Raw genomic sequence first — 15,596 nt, forward strand, 5'->3', positions numbered from 1 at the left:
TATTAACTTATATCACAATATTCATGAGTTAATAAGCATATAGGGAACATGTGGAATTCATTATTCTGAAGCAGTTATAGGAAGCAAAGTGTAAATACAGAAGTTCAATAGAATGGTTGGTGTGGGCAAAATGAGCTATTTCAGAGAAACAGAAAAGTGACATTTCATATCTGTTTCTCACAGTAGGAGGAAGAAGGAACCGAATGGTGGCAGGAAGCTCAATAAACTCGAGAAGAGCCAGCAAGGCATTCCTTTTGACCTTGGATGTAAATGAAGAGAAACATCATTGCAGAAAGTTCAATGACACCAGACAGCAGACTAAGAGAACAGATGCTCCCATTCTCAGTGCTAGCAGCTGCACAGGCTCCAGTGAAGATACTCAAATCTGGATGCATGACGCAATCAAGAATGACCATCCTCCATTGTCAACACAGAAAACTAAGTAACCGTGATGAAAATCGGTCAAGTCTCATGCCTTTCCTTGCCAGTTCCTACCCAGGCCCCTTCAGATTCCCAAAAATAAAACCCCAAATCCAAAGGGTTTACAGAGTAGCTAAGTGTTCACCAAATGATTTATTATCCAAACCATAGAGACTGGCCTCCCAGGGTTGGCCCACACCATCACAGTTAAAGTGGGTCATGTGGTTATCACTTTCCATGACAGCAGCATCTCAGCATCAATGCCACCATTCACCTGCCTGAATTCTTATGGACTAGTCCACAAAGCACCAGGTATTCACTCCTGAGGCTTGTGCCTTTGATGTTTCCTATCCCTATAAGGCTCTCCTGCCAGGTGGCCACATGTTCTACTCTTCTTTCCCTTTATTCACTCAAATAGACCCACTCAGTGAGGGTCTTCCCAATGATCCTAGCCACATTCTTGCCACCTTCCCTAGCCTATGAATCTTTTGACACTTGTCTCTATGGCTCATTGAGTATCCTAGTGACTTTGCTTGTATGAACAAGCAAAACAACATCTATCAAAAACAACATCTCTGAATTTGATTCGTGTTAGGATAATTGGCATATAGAGCTGGGAGTGTAGCTGAATGGTAGAGAGCTGGACTAGTACGTAGGAAGCTGTGGGGTTTAGTGCAGAAAATAAAAAGACACCAAGCATATTAGATATGGCTAATTAAAATGAATAAGAACTTTCTCAGAACACCCGGAATACATTGTGACATTTAATTTTTCTTTTGTTTTTACTTTTCTCTGTAATTTCCACCTCCACCCACCCCCAGCATATTTATCTTCTTAATAATGTTTATCTTCAACTATGATTTAAAATTAGTTTGCATTCATCTCACACATACCAGATGATAATCCAGGCAAGCAGCCAATATATTCTTGATGGGAAAGAAGGAAATATGAACAGTAAGGAATCTAGAGGGGCTACTTCTGAAACTGTCCCCATGGACTTGGTATCCCTAGGAAAAAAATGTAGTGATCCCTTTAAATACAGTGATGAATCCATCTCAGCCCTGTTTGGGGGCAGAAACTGGAACCCATCACCAAGCAGCCAATTTGCAAACATCTTAGAAGAAACAGAATGGTTTTATGAAGAGAAAAATCATTCCACATAAACTTATAAACTACCCCCTTTGGAATTCCAGGTGGCCAAAAGAGAATAAAATATTGATACAGTCTATCAGGATCACCTGCATCACTCCATGACAGGGACTTCTCTGAGTGGGTGTATATTCATCTTATCCAGGGACTTTAAATTGGTGTTCTGTGGAACAGTGGTCATTAGTATAGCTGTTGTAAGAATCAATATTGAATATCAATTTCGTGTATGTTATGCCATTATGTCACTGGATTTAAAGGCTTGTGTATTTTAGAAAGCAACAATTCCAGTGAATTATTTAGCTTATAAATGAATAGAGGAGACATTGCCACTGCATTAACCATACAACTGAGCCATTTTGGGTTTGTCTCAGGATTAAAGAAGGAAAGAAAACTGAAAAGTGAGAAAGAGCAGTGTGAACCTGGAGACACAAACATTTCAGTTTTCTCAATCCTCTTTGATTAAGCCAAAATAAAAAATAATCCTTTGCTAAAAGTAATTATAAGATACTGATCATTGTCTTACAGCTAAATTTTTTCTGTTCATTTAGTGTTATAATTCTCTTGGATGGGTGCTACTTTAAAGCATCAAGAAAGGACAGCTTATTTTTTAAATATAGTACTTTTATTTATCCTCTTAGATTTTCATCTCTGTATGCAACATATTTTGATCATGCCCACCATCAACCCTTTTGCTACACTTTATCTTGCTCCCCCTAAGTCACTTTCCCAACTTCGTAGCCTCTTCTTGTTTCTTTTTAAATAACTCACTGAGTCCAATTAGTCACTGTCTGTATGTGCATAGATGTAAAGTCATCCAATGGAGCATGGGCAACCTACCAGGGGTCACACCCAAAAGAAACCCAACTGTAGTCATCAACTGCCAATGGATCCTAACCTAGAAGTAGAGCATTGGATCCTCATATGAGAGTAGAGACATGTGTATCCCTCCCCTGTCCCTTTAGGAATATTGACTGACTTGATCTTGTATAGGTCTTGTGCTGGCAACTATAGCTATAGCAGCTAATTTTACTGAATGGTTCCTATGTATCTAATGCTGTTAATTAGTATATGTGTACTATTTCACTTAAATTATCCATTTAACACTGTTATTAGTCTAAAATCATGTGCCTAATGAGAGGCAGAATTGGATATCAAGCTAAACATATTTGATAAAATATGGCTCTCATATTCTGTATTGAAATTTTATGGAAGAAGAAAATTTATAGTAATAGGGGGTAAATTTTTGGTATTCTAATCTATCTTCATATCAGAAGGCATATCTATTATCCTTACCAACAGATTTAAAACCAAGATGTCCATGCACTTATACTCCAGGAAACATGTAATCTTCCACGTGGAAAGAGGGGATCGATCACTTTAAAATGGCTTCTCACTGTTTTTGCTGGCTCACGTTACTTCATCATCCATCTCTATTCCTAGTGGATGTGATTGGTTCTTCTGCTAGAATGTTCTTCCCCTTTCCTTCATTTGTTCCTGCCACCCCCACATCAAAGCTGACCTTAAACACTCTCTCCTCTGTAAGATAGTGTTGCACAAACCCAGATTTCCCAGGCCTCTCCACATTCCCAGATTCTTTATTTGAATAGCAAGTGCCCCGTGAACAGAAACGTGGAGTTCTGAAGCCCATTGTGGATCACTAAATCCAGATCTCTAGATCAGCGTCAGCAGGATAACAGCATTGAAAATAACAAGTCGGCAAAAACAATATGGATAAGGATTCAACAATTACAAAACAACAGAAGGAGAAATCAACGTAATTTAACCAGCCATTTTTGATGGCTTCCGCAATACTTCTATATATAACAACATGTAGACAACAGATAGCAAGAGCACAGTGTTAAGCCGGGCAATGCTATTGCATAGGAGAAGTGATGAACAAACTTCTTCAACTTCCCAACTGATCTAAGTCTACAGAGGAGTGAGAGATAGAAATAGAGGGGGAGCAAGAAAATGAGAAAGAGGACGGGTAGAAGGAAAGAGAGAGCAGTTGAAGTAATAAGTGGTAATAAATGTATAAACCCTAAGATGAGAACTTCAATGAATAAAAAAAATAATTTTATAAAGTTTGCATCTCAGTAGTCAAAAACTGTAACCAGTAATCATCCATGAGCCCTAATCAGTGTGGACATCAGCACTAGATCTTCAGATAGAAAATGGCTGTAAATAACTTACATGGTTTCTTGTGTCAAATTAGCAGACTATATGAATCAAATACAGAGATTTTTGTCCTTTTTTGGAGTGACACTGTAAGCATTTTTTATTCTATATATGATAGTACATTTTCTGCCTAAAAAAAAAATGCTTAGGCAGCATCATCAAAAAGGTCAATGTTACTTGTTCACAAAAACTGAGCGCCACGGGATATGTGTGAGATTATGCAGCTGCGGATCCCTGGCACCTGGATCTATGTGGCATTTCAGGTTGGGTACACTACGAAGCAGACAGTGTCACATGATCTGATTACTGTGCTATACCAGCAATAGCATAGAATGAACAAAAATTGTCTCAGGGTAGCTGCAAGCTATTCAGAGGCAAGCCTGTCCTCTGTGGGGCCATCTGGGGTAAAGGAAATCAAAGTGTGCTTCCTGGTAATCCTCTCTGCTGTCCCTGGCCCTTCCCCAAGAGAGCAGAAGCCATTAGAGCTGAGATTGGATCTGACGCTCCTCGAGCAACCTTCCTACCCCACTAAAGTGCTCTGCACAGACGAGTGGGTTGTCGATAAATAGTTGCCAAATAAATACAATATGAGAGCTTCATTTTCTCAATGATTTCACATCTAACAATTCTACATGCAGTTTACTTTCCGAAGCTTCTGAATAAGTTTGCAATCTCCGAGGATTTAGATATTGAGCTTCCTTTTAATGCCACACTGAGTGCACCTTTCATGAAGAATCTTTAAACACTTTCCATTGAGTTAGTTCTAAATGCAGCCTCCTTTGTGGTTACTAGTGATTTGTATGCATACGCAGGGAGCATGCATAGTGAGGTAGCATGAGACGCCCTTTAGACAAAGTGGTCTATAACATCCATAACATTTTTTTTTTTCAGTGAGTTTGATATCACGGCCGTAAAAAGCACATTCTCCCAAAGTAGCATGGGAAATAACAAGAGTGGATCAGGCCAATATGGATAAGAAGTTAGAGTTACAAAACAACAAAAGGAGAAATTGGGTAATTTAACCCACTTATCCTTTCATGATTCCCATAATACCAGGATGGAGTAACAGACAAGCAACAGATAGGGAGAGTGAGGAGTCAAACCATGCAATACTATTACATCAGAATTGAGAAGAACGATGTTCAAAGTGCTGAGCAAACTTCCTTAAAATCAACTCTCAACTGATCTATGTCTGCATTTGTTCTGATCTAGGCCAGTATGATGGTTAGTTTTGCCAATGAAGGGCCCTGTTGCTTCCCAGGAGAATAAAAGAAAGTAACATTGAAGAAGTATCTATTTCTTGTAGTGCTATTTTCCTTCTTTAAGTCTCAACATCATTTAAAATATCATGGATGGAAAAAATCTCAATATATTGACTTCCAAAGAAATAGTAGAGCATAATTACCAAAATTATCCATTTAAATCTGTGTTTTCCAATAGACAATATGCACCTGAGAGCTAGCTATTATGATTTGCACATCAAACTGATTCTGAACAACATTAACAATTACTGATTGAAACTTCACTATGTACCAGGCAGTCTTGATACTGGGAATATTAGCAATGAACAAAATAAATAAAATCCTTTCCCTCAGAGAGCTTATTTTGAGCAAGAAAGGAGACCAGTGATTGACAACACAAATTACTATAAACATGATAAACAACTGTGAAGAATAAAAGAATGGCTAAAGCAATATGAACGCTACTCATAGTTAAGAAAAGCCAAACATATTTTAAAATCAGATTTAATTATAAAAGCAAAGCTGAATAGTTTTCTTAGGAAAGACTCCACACTGAGATAGCTTAGAAGCACTTAAAGTTGAAAATATAATTGGTACTACAAGGACTTGACTCACAGAACAGTTTGCTACTATCTTTTATATGAAATGAAAGGTAGCTGGAGAGCAGTAATTTTCAATACTGGCTATTCAATAGAATCATGTATGCGCTTTAAAAATATTTATGCTTTAGCCTTATTCCAGAGCAATTAAATCAGTACCTTTGCAAATGGGAGTTAGTATTTTTAAAGCTTCCCAGGTGGAATTCTAATGGAAGCCAGGACTGAGAATCACTCCTATAAAAGACGAAATGGTAGTGCCTTTGAGGAAAGAGGAAAATGAGTGTTCCCATCAAGAGCTCAAGCAAACAAAGCTTGCCAACAGATAAGGTCCACCTGTACTGCTTCAGGATTCCCAGAAACCTTCACAGGCCTAAGGAATACAGACACTGCAACATATCCTGGAGCCTGTACGAGTAGAGCTCATTTACCTGTCCTAATCTTATTTCAAGACCTATAATTCCTTTAAGTAGATCGAGCCTCTGGTGTTGAATAGGGGCACCCACCAACCAAGACCTTTCACTGCTCATGTCAAATTAAATGGCTTGGGAAAAAAAACGACGACAAAACCAGCAAGAAAAACAAACAAAACAAACCAAAACAAAAATAACATCAGGTCTCATAGACCAGACAGCCTACTTAAGTTGGGTGTAAAACTAAAAGAACACCCAGGAGAATCTGTTAAAGAAATATTTTTATAACCACAAATGTGATGGCATGCATTTCAGATTAAATTGTTCAAAATATTTACTGAATTTGGATTATACTTAGCATTGGATTGAATTTATTTCTTGCTCATAAAACTTTGTGACAGCAAGTGGAAAATAACAGCCAGTGTAAAAACAGTAATAGAATGTGTATGAGACTCTAGCAAACGCCCTGGCTCAGCAGAGTCCCCACCATGTCTGTTCTTAACCTGCTCAGAATCTTCAGTAACCCAGCTGGGAGCAATAGTGATAGACAAAGTTCCCAATACTGTTGGGGTAGTGCCAGCCAGCAACTGTAATCTGTTCACTCTGGGCTCAAAGATCTGATGCTATCAGCTAGTCTTGGCTGGCCCCAGAGTGGATCCTTTTGCCTCCAGGCACAGTGTGAAAACATCAGGCTTTAGCAATTAATAGCAAAATAGTTAGATGCCACCAAAGCATCAATTGCTGCTCAATTTGACCCTGGAAGAAGATTCAATATTCTCCAAACATTAACCCAAGGCCTCTTGTTTCAATGCTCTCCTCATCAATATCATGTCCATTGTGAGTAATTACAAGACATAGATTGGAAATCTTATGGGATTTTGCCTTAGAAGAGTGAGATTAAGTTCTAATTTTATCATGTAGAAGCTTGTGTTGTTCAGAAAGTCATTTGGGGCTGCTGAACTTAGCACTGTCAGCTGGAGATAGTTGCTTGGTAATAGTATGTGATGCTATGCACAAAGTGTGCTAAAGACCTCCATAGAAATATTTCCTACTCCAAAGATTTTTCAAAATGTTACATCATCAACAAAGAACAAACATTCCAAAGAAATTGCAGAAAACTGCATAGCATAAAGACTTAATCTATTATCTAAGTTGTGCCACAGCCTAAACTTTATCAGGCTGAATCCAGAGAATAAAAGGCCCACAGATACTGCCTTCAGCTCAGAACTACCCACCTAGGTAAAAATATTATTGTTAAAACAGCAGAAATCAATGATTCATAGGAAATATAACAAAAAATATGAATGAAAAGTTGTTTTTGAGGGTGATAGAGGAAGAAATAAAATAATTTGTCTTATTTAAGAATATGACTAGGGGATAAAAATCCTCAATAAATATGGTAGATATTTTACTTAAATTTTCTAATAAAAGGTTTATAATATAGGCATAATACACTGTCATGGGGTGCACATAAATACATGCATAGAAACCATACCAGTAGAAAAGAATACTACAACACTCCTAGGTGTCGAGGGGGTCATAGGAGTTTCTTTTTGTTTACCTGCTAGAAGACCCATGAGTAGATGACTGTGAACATAAACAGTGAAAGAGAAAAAAACAGTGGGTTTCTATGTTGCTTTGACATTGCAATTTGGGCTCTTATGGTTGGAAAAGTAGTTGCTGCTTGATCTTGGTATTCGCCAGAAATGCTTGGGGCTTGAGAAAGCCTCTATATTGCCTAAGGCTAACTTATCTTCTGCCCTCCACTTCTGTCATCAATGATTTGGGGTATAGGTGGCCAAGGAAAGTGTGGCCCAATCAAAATGGTTCTTATTCAGAAAGGGTATGTGTTGGCAACCCGGTACCAGCATCCAGAGAAAGATGACTTTGTCAGGGATGATATAAGGTACCACAGGAAACATGAGCTCATGGCTCTTGGGAATTAAAGGCCATGGTTGGGATAATCAAGACACAGAAGAACAATCAGTGAGGTTTTATACTATATACTCACATCTGCTATTCCAAAGCCAATCATTAAAGTTCTCCTGCTTACAAACATATCTCTCCAATTTCAGACAGTATGTGCAGATGATACTCATTGTATATGTTTATTTCTGATTGTCTATAGACATTTCTCCTATTTATAAATACTTCAGTCATATTGAAATATAGATATTTTAAATATAGGGATATTTTAAATATAGAGATATTTTGCCTCAATCAAAATAGAAGAGCCACAATATATAGCAAAGCTGATACAAGACAAATGTCATATTTTATTTATTTTTTGTTTTTTTATTAGATATTTTCTTTATTTACATTTCAAATGTTATCCCCTTTCCTGGTTTCCCCTCCGAATCCCCCCCCATCCCATCACACACACACCCCCGTTTGCCCAACTATTCTCTCTCTTCTTTCATCAACTATGTTGAGGAAATGCCTTTGGAATGTAGGTATCTCAAGCAAGTAGGGGAGAAAAGATAAACTTGAAAAACGTTATCCCTAGCTTTACAGTGAAACATTAACTTAGACTATATTCATTCTTTCTTTCATTAATTCATTCATTCATTCATAAGAGAATAGAATTACTTGTTTCATTAAGGTTAAAATGGGCTAAGTAACAATAATATAGAGGAAAAGAAAAATAAAAATTAGAAAATGAAGCTAGAATAGACAGATACCTGATGTTCCTTTCACTCTTAGTTGAAGTACTCTTTCCATAGTCTATTGTTCTTTAGGGTTGTGGACTTTGGGAAATAATTACTGCCATTAAAATATGAATTAAAGTTTTAATCACCATCCAGGACTTTTTAATAGTTCCTTATTCTTAGTACTATCACAAGATTCTCTTTGTTAGCCATAGTGATAATAAAATGAAAAAGGAGAACCCAGGTTCATCTTTGAGCTTTTGGTACAGTCATCAGAGTCAACTCCCATGGAGGTCAAATAGAATCAGTCACCATTTACAAGAATCCTGCTTTTCAGAAACAGTTCATATATACAAGGTACACAATGCCATCAAGATACAGCCACATGATATATGACAGATCACACAGGGTCTACGTGCTCATTAATAAAACCTTACTCTTCAAAAATAAAATCTGTTATCTCAAGATAAAGGTAAAAGACCTTGTGACGTTTGATAAGATTATTGTTAGACACTACACTGTGTTATTTCCTTCTATCTACACAATAATCCCTTCGATAAGCATTAGTGTGCTATTCTACAAACGGGGCAGAGCCTTGAAGAGATTAAGGCTTCAGCACAGGTGACATACCAAACACAGGACAGAGTGGAAATTAGAGCAGAGTTTTATTTTCTTCAGTGAACTTAACCTTTTCTGAGCATTTTTCTATGGAAGGAATTTAAATCTCTTCCTGCTTCAAAGACTAAAAAAAAAATTACACTTAATTGTTCGTTTTATTTTCAAGATGTCTTTGGGGGGAAAATACAGCTCACTGAATATTCTAGAAAAAGAAAAGTCACATGTTTCATTGCTTCTAATGAGTTGTTGCAGTTCAGAAGTTTCATTACATTCTGACAATTAAGTTGCTAATAAACTGAGGAGCCACTAATTGACTTATCCATCTCACAAACTCAAGATCCAGCAACCTAGAACATAGTTTCCATCACTGGGTCCCAAATCACTCAGCATTTTGCAATCAACTTTGTGATTCAATTTGCCTTGGGTAATTTACACATTGTTCTTATACTTGACATGAAGTCCTGATTGGGAACACACATGCCTATGGTCAGATCCTCATTAGTATCATGTTGTACTGTTGCAGACAGTAACATCAAAACGAGTGACTGGATAGTGCTATGCTGGAATTCACACAATGGCTGAGGACCCAATATCAAAAAAAAAAAAAAAAAAAAAAAAAAAAAAAAGTGTATGGTAATTGAAACCAAAGAATCTTAGGGAATGCAGTCAATTTCACAGAGTCCCAAAAGGTCACTCTATCCAATTTATACTAGAGGCTCTGCACAATATTGAAAATAAAAATGAGAAAGCAAATAATCTTATCAGTTGTCCAGGACTTAACAATTTACTGACGATATAAGGCAAACTACTGATTACCAAATGAATGCATTGCCTGCACGGTGCATCATGTTTAGCTCATCGGGTTCTTGTACAGAAGTTAACACCATGGATGTATTGCTAAATATGTCACCATTACCATATTAACTGCTCTGTTCAGCTTCAGTGAGAGCAAACCTTTATGAGGTTGTCGTTCCTTAGTTCCACTGATGATATTGAAGGCTCCCTGAAAGCATGCTGTCTGATCAAACTGTTGCTCTAAGTGTTGTCTACTGAGGCTATTAGAAACAAGAACATGAAGTAAACCGAAGCCAGTGCTTCTCAGACATTAATGTGCACACAAAACACCTGAAGATAGTAAACTGCAGGTTCTGTTTTAGGATATGTGGAATGAAGATATTCTGAGCCATTAACAAACTTCCAGGTCATCATAGACTACTTATCACATAGGCATCACACAGTTAAGGTAGAGTAGCAAAGGTCTCGTTTTCCTTTTGTGTGTTAAGTTCCATTCTTTAAAATATGCAGTTAATATCCATTACTCTCTTTTTTTAATCTTCTAAATTACATTTATTTATTCTATTCATTTATTTATTTTGAATGTGTGTGTGTGTGTGTGTGTGTGTGTGTGTGTGTGTGTGTGTGTGCATATTTTTCCTACCATGGCAAGGCACACTTGTGGATTTAAACTAACAACTTGATGGAGTCAGTTCTTTTCTTCTACTATGTGGGTCTGAGACTGATGCAGATCATCAGGCTTGTCAACAAGTCCCTGAGTTTACTGAATTGCCCCAGTGGCCTGTCATTATGAGGTTTTCACTCAGGTATGTAATGTGCTTTGATCATTGTCTACTTTCTTTAATCAAGTCAGCACATTCTTCCATTATTTTCCTGAATCTTACAGAGCAGGGGAAGAGCAAAAGAGTAGGCATAATAAGCCTAGATATAGATAGCTCTTCCTTGGTTAACATGGTTTTGTTCACAAAGGGTTTCTTAGCATTATTAGATTAGTTAATGTCACATACTGAATTGAAATTGAAGGTTACACCAAATCTTCTCTTTTTATTTTTTATTTTTTCTTGGTTATTTTATTTATTTACATTTCAAATGTTATCCCCATTTCCAGTTTCCCCTCCACAAGCCCCCTACTTCCTCCTCCCTCCCCGAGCCTCTAAGAGGGTGCTCCCCCAGTTGCCCACCCACTCCTGCCTCAGCAGCCTAGCCTGAGTCCCCTATCCTGGGTCATCAAGCCTCCACAGGACCAAAGGGCACCCTTCCCAGTGATACCAGATAATGCAATCCTCTGCTACATATCCAGCTGGAGCCGTAGTTGCCCCGATGTTTACTCTTTGGTTGATGGTTTAGTCCCTGGGAGCTTTGGGGAGGTCTGATTGGTCGATATTGCTGTTCTTCCTATGAGGTTGCAAACCCCTTCATTCTAGATGTGCTTGTTTCTCCCATCTTGTAGAGGCATGCTACCACAGTCTGAATAAAACACTTGTATGTTATCTGCCATTCCATTCATGCTGGTTCATGTTACCAAATGGCAGTGTCTCTCCATAATAAGCCTAGATATAGCTTTTCCTTGGTTAACATGGTTTTGTTCACAAAGGGTTTCTTAGCATTATTAGATTAGTTAATGACACATACTGAATTGAAATTTTCATGTGAAAGTTTTACGTCTTAGAAAGTAATCAGAAAATGTAGATAAATGGGAGTTGAGAAGCAGATGACCACTTTAGAAAGGAGATACCTTTATGGGGCTCCCCTCATAGCTCTGACACTGATTTCTGGGGCTATCCCCATGTCCCACTTACCCCCTCAATCATATCATTTCAATACCTACCTATGTCCCCAATACTGGAGTCACTCTGATCTCCCTTTTCAAATTCTTTCTCCCTTTCATCCATCCTCAGTTTGGTATATCTCACGTCAAATATTTCCACCCATTTTTCTTTCCTCATAGAAAGAAGTTGTATGTGTTTACCTTCTACTTGAGTTCTTCTGTCTCAAGAAACATTGCTTAAGTGCACAAGCCTCATTCTTTCAAGTGGTTTGATACATCATAACAGGTTTTGTTCTTTGTGTATAAAGTCTACTTTTATCCAAGGCTCAAACACTGTCACAGAAGTGAGAGGAAACAAGAATGCACAAGCCAGAAGATGAGAAGGATTACTGTGAGATTCTGTCTTCTAAGACATAACATAGCTGGTGCACACGCACCACAGCAGGAACAGGCTTCCAGTGTACTTTCAACTGAATTTCCCTATGTGCTACTTCCAAGGCCTACAGTAGTTTTAGCATCAGGATCTGTTTAAAATGGAGTATTCAAGACTGGGCCCATTGATGCATCATTGTGGGTAGAGCAGGGGACCTTATTCTCCATTGAGGAGTTAAGCTGTTTATAACTTGGGGGTTGGGGGGGAAAGAGCCATATTCTGAAGTGTGTACAGGTAACTTTTCCTTGTTCAAGGAAATGACATACATTCATGATCAAGCAAGCAATTGTAGTTTTATTCAAGGATTTATAAGGAAGATAAAGGAATTAGAAGAAGGAAGAGGCTGAGAAATGGTAATATCAGTGGATATGATCAAATTTGTGTGGAGGTGAGGGTGTATGTGTGATTGTGAAAAATAAATAAAATTAAGCAAAAATAAATATTAATGAATTTTTAAGTTAGAGCATATATATACACACACACACACACACACACACATATATATATATATATATATATATATATATATATATATATACTCTATTAGACACCATTACAATATGTCTTTGGATTATCATTTATTAAGCATGTGAGGGAAAGTTTGTTATATTTCAATGTTATCTCAGATAAATGAGATACATTTTAGAGAGCAGAACATATATTAGATTAATCTCAAATTTAGGGTTCAACATATTTGCATATTTTTATCCAAGAAATACTTATCCTCAGGAAACCTTTGATGGTTATAGTAAGGAGGAAGAATCCTATGTAAATGTCCTATCTCTTTAAAAAAAATTTAAAGATTTTTTTAATTTATGTTTTATTTATATGAGTATACTGCAGCTGTCTTTAGACACACACTAGAAGAGTGCATCAGACCCCATTACAGATGGTTGTGAGCCACCATGTGGTTACTGGGAATTGAACTCAGGACCTCTGGAAGAGCAGTCAGTGCTCTTAACTGCTGAGCCATCTCTCTAAGCCTCTGTAAATATCCTTCTTGTACCTGAAAGAACTCCTTACATTGTCTACATTCTCACTATAATACTCAGACAGTGGCTTTCTATGTCTACCCATAAAGGTACAGAAAATTTTAATAAAAATACAAAAAAATGTAGAAAACAACTTAAAAAATCAGTCTTAATATTTTTGGGGCATCTTCCAGGTATAGTTCAGCCTGTAGATTAAAGTGTGAGATCTCTGACAAAGCAATGAACTGATTACTGAGGACTGTAGGATCTGAATGGAGGTTGCTGGCCATAAGTCCTCTCTACACCTAGTAATGGCACCTCTGGGAGCTACTAAATTCATCTGGTATTCCATTTCCCACCCATAGTTAAGCCAATGATTAAATGCCTAACGTGTGCCTTGTTGCAAGGATCGAATGAATTAAAACATGTTAAATGCTTAGAGTGCTGCCAGACACATACAGGCCGTCCATAAATTTTAAGTATCATCAGTGTTCATTTTATTATCCTCAAAGGGCTTATAATCTAGTCAAGGAAGTGAGACAGGAATAGTAAAAATATAACTAACTCCACAAGGCTATGTGTACATGACAAGTGGCAGATAAGTCACTCAGATAAGGAGTGTGTGCTCTGAGGAGAATCATTTTGAGTTTTAAATAATGTTGCCAAGAATCCCGGCAAGGAATTTCTTATCAGGTCACAGGACTTTTAGAATAGTTATGTTATTTTGGTCATGGAAATCTTTTCAACAACTTGTTCAGAACAGAATTCTCCTCCCATCTGGACAAAAGAGGCCATCCAGGCTTTGCCTCTGGTGGAAGGTGGAAGACTGGGAAAAGAAGTAATGTTGGAGAGAAGACTAGACTTCAAATAAGTCTTAATAGGAACCTAGTTAACCACTGAAGATTATCCGTATTTCTGATGTGCTTCGGTGTTTAGCTAGAACAAAAGGCCTCAGAAATGATCAATTCCATGGGTTTAGCATAGCAACCTAGCTTTAGAAAAGAAATTTGAAGTCTCTAAACGGGGTGGCCTTGCCCTAGCAAGGTGAGTTTTTACATGAAGATAAGCATTGTACTGAAATGTTTCACTCAAAGGCAGATAGATTAAACTTCTAAAAAATGTTTATCAATGTACATTTCCTGGGGAGCATGTGCCATTTATCTTTGTATCCCAGGCATCTAATAAGATGGAGCAAGCCAAGAATGAATGACCCTCAGATGGATGGATGAGCAGATATGAAGGAAATCATGGAAGGAGGGGACAGAAAGGTCCTTTTTTTCCAACAGAAAACAGGCTGCAACATTTTATCTGCCTCTGGAAATCACCTGTTCTTCCAGATAATTCTAAACCCCGGATGTTTTGAAAATCTACTTTTTACCACTAACTACAAATAATTTCAAATATTAGTCATATTTTAAAAAGTCTGATATTTAGTTCTGGAAACTCTGATAACCAAAAACAGGCTAGATAGACAAAAACCATATTTCAAATAAACGAAGACAGATGAGTTAACAAGAAGGTTCCCTTTCATCCCAAGCCAAGTGCCCAGTCAGTGTGGGGCTTCTTGAAATACCCGGGCAAAAAATACTTTGCTTAAAGTACTCCAAGAATAATTTTAGATTATTTAATACCTTGTTTTGTATCATTCAGGACAAACCTAGTAAACTGTGTTAACATATTCAGTTAATAATTGATGTGGGGTTGGGGGAAGGCATGCCACAACACAAATTCTGCCACCCAGTTGAAAAAGGAAGAAACAAGTATGAATATATAGGAAACAAGGGACCCTGGGCAGAAGCTATGGGGCACACAGGAGCAGAAGGTGGGCTATCTCAGGTTTTAGTAGCAGTATAGGAAGGGAATACTGGTTGATAATGAGATTTCAGTATATAAAGGACAATATAAAAGGGGTCCCACATAAGAAAAAAATCAATGTGTTATATACTCAGAAATGTCTGGTCACCAGTATTCATTTCCCAGACGTCAAATAAATGAGTGCTTACACTCATATTATAGAAACCAGTTGGCATTCATGAAAACCAGGTCTTCCCACTCTGAACCAAAATAAAATATGGTATGTAGAAATATGTTACCACAGTTATAATAGGAGACAAAACATTTATATCTGCATATCCATCTCTCAGAGCTGGCACAAGATACATCAGAACTTACTGTGTTTCTAGAATGTGCCATCACAAGTGTAAAGCCGATCACACAGCAGTTGTTGAAAACGTCAAACGCTAAACTTCCGAAGCCAATGTTCTGAGCAAAGTTCTCTATGTTGATATTTTCTGTCAAGTAGGCCAAGGCTTCCTGGTTTCTGCTTACCAGGACCCATTAGTCACTGCAAACATCTCTGACTGGAT

At 37.6% G+C, this 15,596-nt stretch overlaps 1 protein-coding gene across 7 annotated transcripts in view; it reads right to left on the reverse strand.

Annotated features, from left to right (window-relative positions):
• Window positions 1–15,596, reverse strand: part of Ppargc1a (PPARG coactivator 1 alpha) — a 657,537-nt gene that overhangs the window by 50,230 nt on the left and 591,711 nt on the right. The window lies entirely within an intron of this gene.

This window comes from Mastomys coucha, unplaced genomic scaffold (assembly GCF_008632895.1).
Source record: "Mastomys coucha isolate ucsf_1 unplaced genomic scaffold, UCSF_Mcou_1 pScaffold22, whole genome shotgun sequence".
NCBI classification, from domain to species: Eukaryota; Metazoa; Chordata; class Mammalia; order Rodentia; family Muridae; genus Mastomys; species Mastomys coucha.